At 34.2% G+C, this 11,619-nt stretch overlaps 1 protein-coding gene across 1 annotated transcript in view; it reads right to left on the reverse strand.

Annotated features, from left to right (window-relative positions):
- LOC111508421 (putative fatty acyl-CoA reductase CG5065) overlaps positions 1-1,116 on the reverse strand; it is a 50,499-nt gene extending 49,383 nt beyond the window's left edge. The window contains exon 1 of the mRNA XM_074172500.1: positions 782-1,116. The gene's annotated coding sequence lies outside the window, so the exon portion shown is untranslated. The remainder of the gene's footprint in view (positions 1-781) is intronic.
- Between the last annotated feature and the right edge of the window lie 10,503 nt (positions 1,117-11,619).

Raw genomic sequence — 11,619 nt, forward strand, 5'->3', positions numbered from 1 at the left:
CTCAGAAGTCGAAACTTGTGCGAGCTAAGGATTAACGAGGTCTTATCTATTAATGTGTGATTCCTAACACGGGTTGGACGATAACAAGTGAAGATCGATCGTTCAGACTAGGGCTTGAACCACCGACCAACACGGCAGTCAATTCGAGTGAGTGAACAAAGCACCACCGCCGAACCGTTTGGCTACCGACCATTCACCATTTCACAATAAAATTTCTGCGAATTCGGTCATTCAATTTCTTAGCAGTGTGCGCGTGTTTTGCTTGTCCTACTCAACCCTACCATTGATGGATTCACCTAAATAAATGGATGATGATTCTCTATATTCCCACATATCCAATTCCGGCTAGTTTGCCATATCTAGCTACCGGATGCAAGCGTTACATACGTTATAACAATTAGGCTTTAAATAGGCACATATAAAGAAGTTGTGAAAAATGTATCGACCGAAATAAATGAATTTGTTTTAAAAAAGAGTTAGGAGCAAATTATCGTTTGAATATGTTTGATCAACGAGATAATATTTACATTGGTTGTGCAGAATTGGAAATTATAGGTGCGGGATCAGCGCTCCTCGCCTTACATCATAAATTTCTCTAGATGTTTATAGGTTAGGACAGGCCTGTGAATAAAAATCGAACAGTATAACTCGAACTCCCGACTCTATTAATAGAAAATTCGGGAGACGGAAAGAATGTCACTTTTCAAAGACGTTTCCACACTCTGAATTATAAGAGATACTCTCCTCATGACTGGGGTAAGCGTATGATCTACATTCTTACCTAATCCTAGACACCGGCACTGAATTACCGAATAAATTCCAAAAACTAACACAAAACCTAATCGCAACGTTACCGGGGGTTCTTTTTGCACATTTTGTCGGTTTACTGGCGGCACGGGTTTCGAACTTGATGGGCTTTAGCGAAAATTTTGAGTAGTTTAACGAAAAAATCAATATAATACTGCACGGCTTTAAATTTGGGCGAGTACCAATCTTGCAGACCGGCCGACCCTTCGCGTTCACGCCGACGCCTCATCTGTGGACGGCTCAATGAACTAAGCGTTGTCACCCGATTTTAGATGTAGTTTTCATGACGATCGACGCGCTGCGACGCTGTATGTTGAGATAGTAGGCTGAAACAACTGAAAGAGACGTTATGAGGGATACGAGAGCCGTGCGGCATGTAGGTGAGCGACGTCGATGATAAGGGATCTACGCAGCGGCGTAGCTAGAAGCAGGTCGGCGGGGGCCTATGTAGGGGTAGTTGGACAAAACCCTCATTTTCCGATAACCGTTGCAACTGTTACCGCTATGCTGTTACTGCTATTTTCAAATAGCAAATAATATATTTATTTCAAATAGGCATCCTAATATACAAAAACATTTCAAAATTAGATAGACAAAGTCACAGTCCAACTTCATAACACTAAAATATGCATGCTCGGAATTATCCAAGCATTCAATAAATAGAAAAAATAACAATGTAAATTACAAAAACTAGGTAAATATGTTATTATAATATCAATGTTAATGTGGATGTTGTTTCTTCAAATTACTATAGTAAGTCCTTTTTTGAATGTCATAATAGATTCACTTTGTTTTACCTCAAGCGGGAGGTTATTGTAATCCAATAGTTCTTTATGGAATAAGGAGTTCATGGATCGTGTAAAGTTCAAACGAGGTACATATAAATTAGAATTCCCTCTAGTGGAGTAATTATGAATTTGGTGATGAAAAACAATAAATTGGTCAAAATATGAGGGTGCATTACCGGACAATATTTTGAAGATTAATACCATTTTGTAGTTGGTGTATTTACATCTTAAAATTAGGCGCATGAATCTATTCTGTAATTTTTGCAATATAGACAATCAATTTGCATCAAGTTGTGATAGTGAAGTACTGCAGTAATCGAAATGTGGTTGAATGATTTGAAAACTGTAATGGAAGTCTGAAACGGTAAGCAACTGTTTACACGGCCAAAGAATAATAGTTTCTTGGCAATTTTATTGCGGACATAATTGAAATGTTTTTTCATATTCAGTGTTTGATCCACGATGAACCCTAAATATTTGAATTCCTCAATAATTAATTTTTTTTGATTGTAAATATTTATACTTATAGATGTTTTGTCAACTGAATTATGTTTATGTTTTGTTGTAATTATCATTGCTTTCGTTTTATTGACATTGAGAGTATTAATTAATAGCAGTTATTGAAAAACAGGTTCAGATTGCTTTCATTTATGACATCACAGAAATCCCTTTACTTGCTTGTTATAGGTACTCCTGTCAGTCATGTCTGCCGTCGATTCATGAGCGAATAGCAGATTTTTATTGCTGTTAGTAAAATCGCTACTAAATAGCGAATCAGCTGTAGTAGTTTAGCCACTTGTCGGTTTTTTTTTTCATCAACTTTCAGCTTAAATAACAAAATTAATACAAAATTATTTAAAGGGCGCATTTTAACGAGAGAATATAAATGATATTACTTCTTATATACCACAGCCACTGGAATCCAGAAGCATTTTTCATTATACAGTAAATAAACTACAATTCTTGAATTTTTCACTTTGACAAATTATTTTGCTGACAAATACTCAGAAACATGTAAACCAGATCGACAAATCGACAAATGCTGCTAAGATACCCCCACCTTATACGCCGCTGACTTCAACTCTTATTTCATTTTGGCTCTGGCGATGCTAATTAATTCCTATGAAGTTAATGATAAAAAATTACCTTGAATGAAGAAAATCTCAAATGTATCACGTAAATTTACTATGGAGAACTTGGTGAATGAACTTGTACGTTCACCAAAAATAAGAAAATCGCTTCCCAAGTCAGGCCCATAACACTGTCTATCGACGTCCTGTTTTTTGTCTTGCCCCAATTTATTTATTTATTTATTTATTCAATATATAAGCAGGACCAAAAGCCCATTCACAGGTGTATATACAATTAGAAATATGATAATTATACATATAGTAATAAAAATGAATGAAACGAAGAATATCTATTTTGAATTGTTTGAACGTTGGAAAAAATATATATACACTAGGAACATTATTAACGCTTCTAGATATAGTAGTTATGGGAGAATGAAAATGATGCAATGTATTGGAAACCGAGATATGAAATTTGCTACAGATGATAGATGAAATATGCGGTACACTAAATTAGTCGAATAAAAAAAATCAAAATACGTTGATTGATTATGTAAAAAGCGTAATTATTTCATAGACACGACTGAGTTGAAGTTTGACAATTTGTTATTCAAGAAAACAAAAAACAGAGTGTTACAATATCAATTTTAAATAGTGGGAACTATAAATTCTTCAAATATCGTCATACCGAATTGTTAAAATGTTCAGTAATTTATGAACAGTGATGAAAGATTATAAAAATTGAGTAATTAGTACAAGTAGTATGATAAAATACTAATTTCATTAAAAATGGGCACACTTTCCATGCATGGAAGAAGAAACTGAACACGGAAACACGCAAGAATGAAATTTATGACCATTTAACGAACGGAATTGTTTATTATATATGTTTGTGGAGAACATTACTTAGATGAAAAAGTTGTAATAGAAATAAATTACTGAATTTCTATGAAGTCAAAAAGTATATTAACTTAATTGTGAATTTTGTTTTTTTTTTTGTCATATATATATACCGTGTGACACAGACTTATGGTACACCTCCCTTTTTTTCTTAATTTTCTCACCTATTTTCACGGAACTATTAATATTAATTATGCTTGCAAAGAGGCACTTTTTGCGGTAATGTGAGATTTTTTTCAACTTCCGGTTTTTCCGGAAATCTTATCAACGTTTTATTTTCACCGAGAACACCCTGTATATTATTACATTTTTGAAATCTACACAATTTTCTGAATCCAATGATACCCTATACTTGATATTTTAAGTGTTAAGACGCTCGGTTTATTTTTCTAGAGAGACATGAACGTGAAAAGAATTAATATTGTTATACAATAAGTCAACACAACGAATCAACATCGTTGTATGGAATAAAACTTAGATACTCATTTTCTCATATTGTAATTCATTTAAGAAACAAAACTTTTTTAAAATACACAAATAAATCATAACAGTTGATTCTAACAGCAGATTCTTTCCATAACTACTACAATAGGTACAGATCAGTATATCGAAAGTTGATAAAGTTAGCAAAGGAAAATTATTATAAAAATCGCATTGACAGTTCCACCAACAAATCAAAGGAGAGTTGGAAGATAGTAAATGATCTTGTAGGAAAAAAACCCAAAAAGAAAGTAGATTTGGAGTTGAATCCGAACACATTAAATGAGTATTATACTTCAGTTGCAGATGAATTGACAAAAAATATACCCGTAGCTTATGATCCACTAATAAATCTACCAAACGTCAATGTTAATGAAAACCTAATCTTGTATGACACTAATATTGATGAATTGAAAGAAACGTTACATACAATTAAAAATAAAACCGCAATAGGATTTGATGATATTTCTGTTAGGATCTTTGAAAATCATCCAGATAATGCTCTGAACCATCTATACGTGGTAGATGGTAGGAAGGATATTTCCAGAGTTTCTCAAAACATCAATTGTCATACAGATCTATAAAGGTGGTGAAGTGAGCTCTCTTAGGAATTTTAGGCCCATTTCACTCATTCCTACGTTAGCCAAAATCATCGACTCGTTAAGAAAGAATGTTTGACTTTTTGCAGGCGTGTTATATATTGAGCATCAAACAGTTTGGATTTCAGTGCAATAAGAACACAAATGATGCAATTTTTTCACTTTTATATGAAATATATACTGGAATCAATGATGGGGAAGTTGCGGCGGCTGTGTTTTGTGATTTATCGAAAGCTTTTGACTGTGTGAATCATGAGATACTGCTGCGAAAGCTTCACCATTACGGATCTAGAAATAAGGCACATTCATGGTTTACGACATATTTATCTGGCCGCACACAAGTAGTAAAAACAAAAACAATGTCAAGCTTACGTAATATACAATGTGGTGTTCCGCAAGGATCAGTCTTGGGTCCAATTTTGTTTTTACTATATGCCAATGACTTGACGATGCTTGACATTTCAGGAAGTTTCACACTATTCGCCGATGATACCACCATACTATGGCATAAAGATAAGGAAGCCGATCTTCAACAGGTCATCAATTCAGATATAATAAAGGTTAAAGAGTGGTGCGACTCAAACCTTTTATCCTTCAATATATTAAAAACCAAGATAGTGTCCTTCAAATGCACAGTGTCTGATATTTCTATCAACCACCAGATCATTGAAAACAGTGTGTTTTCTAAATTTTTAGGACTATACATTGACAACGGTCTCAAATTTAATGAACATGTCAAAATCCTGAATGAAAAATTGTCCTCTGGTTGTTGTTACGCTGTAAAAATTGCTGCAAACGAACTAGGTTACACAATCGCAAAGTCAGTATACTACTCCTTGATAGAGTCACATTTGCGATATGGTATCCCATTCTGGGGAGTGTGCAGTGGAAATGTTCTTCAAAGTGTTTTTGTTTTACAAAAAAGAGCCCTGAGATACCTCTGTAAATTAAAATTTCGCGATTCGTGTAGAGTTCACTTCAAGCAACATAACCTTCTCACGGTAGTGTGTATATTTATACTTGAAACAGTGTGTCTCATTTATAAACATAAACAAAATTTCATTACAGATAGTAGATATGCCACCCGCCAAAGTGACCATATCAAACTACCTTTACCATATTCCACTCTAGATAAGGGCTCCATTATATATAATGGCTGCAAGATGTACAACCACCTTCCAAATTATATCAAAAATATACAGTCCAACACTGGCTTCAGAAAAGCTGTAAAAAGAGTTCTTTCCGATAGAACCTATTATAGTTTGGAAGAATATTATGCGGATATAATAGACTAATAATAAATATACCAAAACTTTACATTTTGATATCAAATACCTACTATTGTTTATTATATTTTAAATTTAAAATGAGTGACTGATTGCTTTTTAACAATTCAATTTTATAAAGTAGTGACTACGTATACTATGTATACTAAGTAAATAATTATCCAAATGTTATTCATATAATTTAATTTAATTTATTTTATTTATACAGGCTTTATCAACAAAATGTTATTCTTTGATAATAAAGCATATTTTGATTGATTGATTGATTGAAATGTAGACCGTCAACATCCAGGCATTTTCGAGCTCGTTTCGCGGTATTTTGAATCACACTGACCAATTGTTGAGGCGTTATATTCTGAATGGCTTGTCTAACTCGTACTTCCAGGTCCTCGCGGGTTGTTGGGGAAGTTGCGTAGACAATATTTTTTCAAGTGACCCCAAATGAAATTGTCCAACGGGGTTAAGTCGGGTGATCTATCAGGCCACCTAATAGGACCATGTGTTCCAATCCATTGCTTCCAAAATATATCACGAAGGTACTTCGTCACTATCCTACTATTATGGGGAGGTGCTCCATCCTGCTGAAAAAACAGTCGATTTGCCAGATTGTGTAGTAAATCTTCTAAATATCTTTCAATTTCATTTCTGAGAAAACCTAGGTATCTATCACCACTCAAAGGACCATCAAATATTATAGGGCCAATCCTAACCCAGCCAGACAATAAAATCCAAACCGTTCTTGGAAATTTCCCTGCCGAAACGAATTCTGATTTTCTTGTGCCCAATATCGGGTATTCTGTCTATTGAAGAAACCAAGATTGGTGAATCTTGACTCATCTGAGAATACAATTGTTTTCAAAAACTCATTATTTGGCTGCACATTATTGTGTAGAACCCATTTGCAATATTCCACCCTTCTTTCGACAGGAAGTGGGAATAGGTAACTAGGTTTAATTCGGTCGATTTCCCAGCACAAACACCATATTGTTGTTCAGTTATGCTGTTCTCCAATATCTTGGGAATTGTACTAAGAACAGATATTGGTCGGTAATTGTTAACGTCTGACTTAGTATCCGATTTGTATATTGGAGTGACATAAGATTGTTTCCAATAATCTGGAAATACACTCGACTGGATAGACTTATTGAAAAAGGGAAGAAGAGCGAGACAAAACGAAGCTGCAATTTCTAAGTAAAATGGGTGGAATAATGTCAGGACCTGGACCTTTCTTTATGTCAAGATTAGATGATTTCTCGTTAATAGTTGGAATTGAAATGTGATTAGAGGAGACGTTAAGTTTTGATTCAAATTCAATATCATTCAAATGAGGATTTAGATTCTGAGTTGTGTAAACTGATGAAAAGTGCTTTGCAAGCAGATCGGACACTTCACTACCATAATTCAATGTCTAAGGAGCGTGTATTGGAAACCTCTTCTGTGTACAAGTTCAAAACTTGGGACTGAAAGATGTATATAGGTTCATGATATTCCTGAATAAAATGTTAACAGGCGAAGCAAATTAACATTGACATGCACACCTCCCATCGTAAAAGATGGTTTGGGACGTTCCCATTTCTGAAACTTGAATAGCGTATACACAAGATGGAGGATAAGATGATTACAAAGAGGTACACTTTGAATCAAGAATTCTTACTTACCAACAGCAGTGATTTGAGAGGATACAAATTTTAAAGAGTGAGAGTCTGAACCCAAAAAACCATACCCAACCCGAAAACCTTCAAGAGTGTGTACGAGAAATGTTGACGCTCCAGGGCCGGATGGGCTCAACACTTACTTTTAGAAAAAACTACTTAGCACCTACTGCATGGTGCTAAGTTCTTATCCACAACCCTGAAGATGATTTGTCCATTTCAAATAATCACAGACTGTCTTTCATCCTGTCGATTATCCGAGTGGTTGGTTGCGCCATGCAGACTCTTGACTTCAACCATGCCCATATGAAACGGAGATTTATAATCGAGGAACTGGATGGCGTTGTTACCCCTAGTTTATAATAACGCAAGGTAACGAGGTAAGGTAAGGTAAGAAAATTGAAGCATTGAGAAAACACACTTGCGTTCTAGATAAAATGTAAGGTAAGGCAGAGAGGTAAGGTAAAGTCGTTACCGACAAAGTAACGCAAAGTACCTACCAAGTCGGCTATTTTCGACTTTCTGCGTTGCATTTTTACATCCGACCAATCAGAAAGCGCTATACTAAGAACTTTGACGGATATATCCGAATGGTGTAAAGGCAATGTCCCCAGATAAACGTAAACGTCACATTGTGAAATTTGATTTTTCTTTTGATGGATATAAATACAAAAATGTTCACGATCGTGTCGATGGTAAGTGTATATCTTTTACTCAAGAGAAAGAAACAAAAAAAGAGGAGGTTTAATGTTAGACCCATTCTGAGAAGCAGAAAGACTCAGGTGTACACAAGAATGAACAAAATATGTTTTGAACATTTAGTGAAATTGTTAGCGCTTTCATTGTTGAAAAAAATATATGGATCGATATCTCCAGAAGAGAAATTGGCTATAACACTCCAGTAAAGTGAATTGTTGAAATTGTAAATATATATCGAACAAAATTGTTCAGTTATTTATAGCAAGAAACTTCACAACAGTCGGAGGCATGGGCATACCATTTGGGAGAGACCACAACCCATAAAATCATTAAGGAAATTTGCGGTGTTCTGTGAAAAATTTCAGCCCCAATATAGCTTTGACATTGCTTCTCTGGTAGCCCTATTATTTTGGCAGTCACCTGCCATGCCTTCTCCTTCATTAATTTGTTTTAATTTTTTTTGTTTATCATAAAGTATTGTTCTATTAAAGATATAAAATATGCGTCTTCCATAATATTATACAAATGAAAGTTATTATTTATTTCATATGAATGATTGCTGCTGTCAAGATTATGGAAATGAAATGTAATGTCAATATTTGTTTATGCATTCCTGCCAACCTAAAAATTACCAAAACCTATAATCACTATGGCAATTCTTCATACTTTACTTTTTCGTGAACGTTAAAAAATGGATACCTTACCTTACCTCTCTGCATTACATTACCTTACCTTACCTTGCATTATCATAAACTAGGGGTTACTGCTTGACATTATTCAGCAAATTCGAATATCCTTCATCATTTAGGTTAGCTTCCAAAAAGAATGGTTGCTATAATATGCAGTTCATTGAGCCTCTCCAAGGACAAGAAAGAACAAGACTTGGTAAACAACAGTGATATGAGCTGGAGTGATGATATTATCTACATCTGTTTTAGATAAATTGAGCATTTATTGCATTGCAAATGAAACATATACTGGGCCTTCCTTAATGAACAAAATATAGTTATTAAAATATACCTACCATAAAAAAATGTTATGTTTCCTTACTGTGGTTTCTACTGACTTTCTAAAAAATGTTCACTAGAAGATCAGAATGTGATTTATGAACCGTTAAGAACTTTTGACGTTACATTAGTTCAAGCACTTGTCAAAGACAAAAGACACTACAAATATCAATTTGGGTGTTCCCCAAGGATCCATTTTGGGCCCTCTGTTGGTGTTTTTTGTGATATATGTCAATCACATACCTCAGAGTTCATCCTCACCATCAGTTCATCAAACTGCTGGTGATACGTCTTGCTTGATAGCAACCAAGGATGTTATAAATCTCTCAGTAGATGCAACAAAGTTGGCAAATGAGATGTTAGACTGGTGTCCTTGTAACAACCTTTGCCTGAATGTTGATGAAACAATTCAAGTTCAATTTAGTAACAAACTTCAACCAGATCTCAATGTTCTAGTTGAACTTGGGTCAAAATCTGCTGTTGAAAGGCACGTTTCAAATTCTTTGGGAAAGCTGAACATAATATGCTATGCAATTCATCAATTGAGAGGTTCAGTTGACAATTATAGTCAATTGACATTTATAGTCAATTCTAAGCTATGGATTGACCTTTTGGGGAGATCCTAATATGCTATAAAAGCTTTTGTGGCATGAAAGTGCATTGTATTCCTTACAATGCGCTTCTATGACAGGACCAGGTTATCTGGAATGGTGCAGACCACTTTTCTTCAAACTTGGGACTGCCAATTCCCTCAATTCACATTAATAGATAATTTTTCTAGTTGTTGAGAATAACCTCCATCTTTTTGCAAGGAATATGGACATATACACAGAAAGGGACATGAATGGGCGTTCATCCAATTTTGGGAATATCACTCTTTAGATTCGCTTCATTTGAAATGGAAGCTGAGTATAGAGCCATCAAATTGCTAAATTATCTCCTGGTTGAACTGAAATCCATTTTAAACAAGCATTCATTCAAAATCAAATTATCTAAGAACAATTCATTCAGGCCAGTCTCAACTCCCTACACAGTAGGTTAATGGACTGACACCTATCAGAAAACAACTACTCCCCTGGCTAATACCACGAAGGGCGTTGAATTATATCCGAATTATATTCCTGCATATGCTGTTGGCGATACAAGTGCCCCAATAGATTTTCAATTATTGGAACACACTTGCAGACCTGTTTCGGGCTGTTTGGCCACTCGTCAGTGCAAGGTAGTGTATATCATCAACATAAAGTCGATGATTTCCTATAATTGAAAATCAAATTCCGTCGAACTAAGCTGAAGCATACAACAAACAACAGGTTTGTCGTCGCCCCATCTGCCTGTGAACGAGGTAACCAACTGCATATCCGAAATTTGCCCAATTCCTCGTATAAGGAAAGAAAACTTTCACATATAATCAGTGGGCATACTTGAAGACTGGCTATAAATCAAATTATCTAAGAACAATTCGTTCAATTGAAATTAGTATTGTATTGTATTTTTATTTATTAAGTAGGCAAGCCTAATACCTATACAAAAAAAAAAGAAAAATTACAAATTCAAAAATATCTCACGACCTTAACTATTTAAATATAGTAACATTTTAAAGTTCCTTTCAAGGAAAACCAAATATACATACATATCTATAGATTATTAGGTTATTAGGTTAGTTCACATTAAAAAATAAAAAAAAATTACAAATATCATAATGAGCTGTCACTAATATACTTCTTTAATGATGACTTAAATTGGTTTATTGAATTAGATTCTTTTACAAATTGTGGTAGTTTATTAAATTCGTTTAAGCCTTTATGAAATATACTATTCATTCCAAATTTAGTGTTAGTTTTATTAATGTAAAAATTGTTATTTCTTCTCGTATTGTAATCATGAACTTCATTATTTCTCAATAAGAATTTTTGAAAGTAATTGGGTAGCAATCCTTTATGCAGCTTAAATATAAAGATCATAGTCATATATAATATACGTTCTTCAACTGAAAACCAGTTTAGACACTGTAACATCGATTTAATTGCTGAGTAACGGCTACATCCCAATATTAATCGCATGCCCCGATTTTGAAGCTTTTGCAATTGCGCTATTTTATTTTTACCAAGTAGAAAAAGTAATGTAGTACAATAATCAAAATGAGGTTGTATTAGGCTTTTAAAAATAGTCAACCTAGCATACATAGACACTTTTTTACATATACGAGAGAGAAAAAAAAGTTTCTTGGATATTTTTTTACAAATAAAATCAGCATGACTATTTAGTTTTAAATTTTTATCAATTATGAAACCCAAATATTTTATTTCAGTCACAATTTCAATGCTAACA

This window comes from Leptinotarsa decemlineata, unplaced genomic scaffold (assembly GCF_025532065.1).
Source record: "Leptinotarsa decemlineata unplaced genomic scaffold, Ldec_3_MD MMD2_P_RNA_scaffold_1, whole genome shotgun sequence".
NCBI classification, from domain to species: domain Eukaryota; kingdom Metazoa; phylum Arthropoda; class Insecta; order Coleoptera; family Chrysomelidae; genus Leptinotarsa; species Leptinotarsa decemlineata.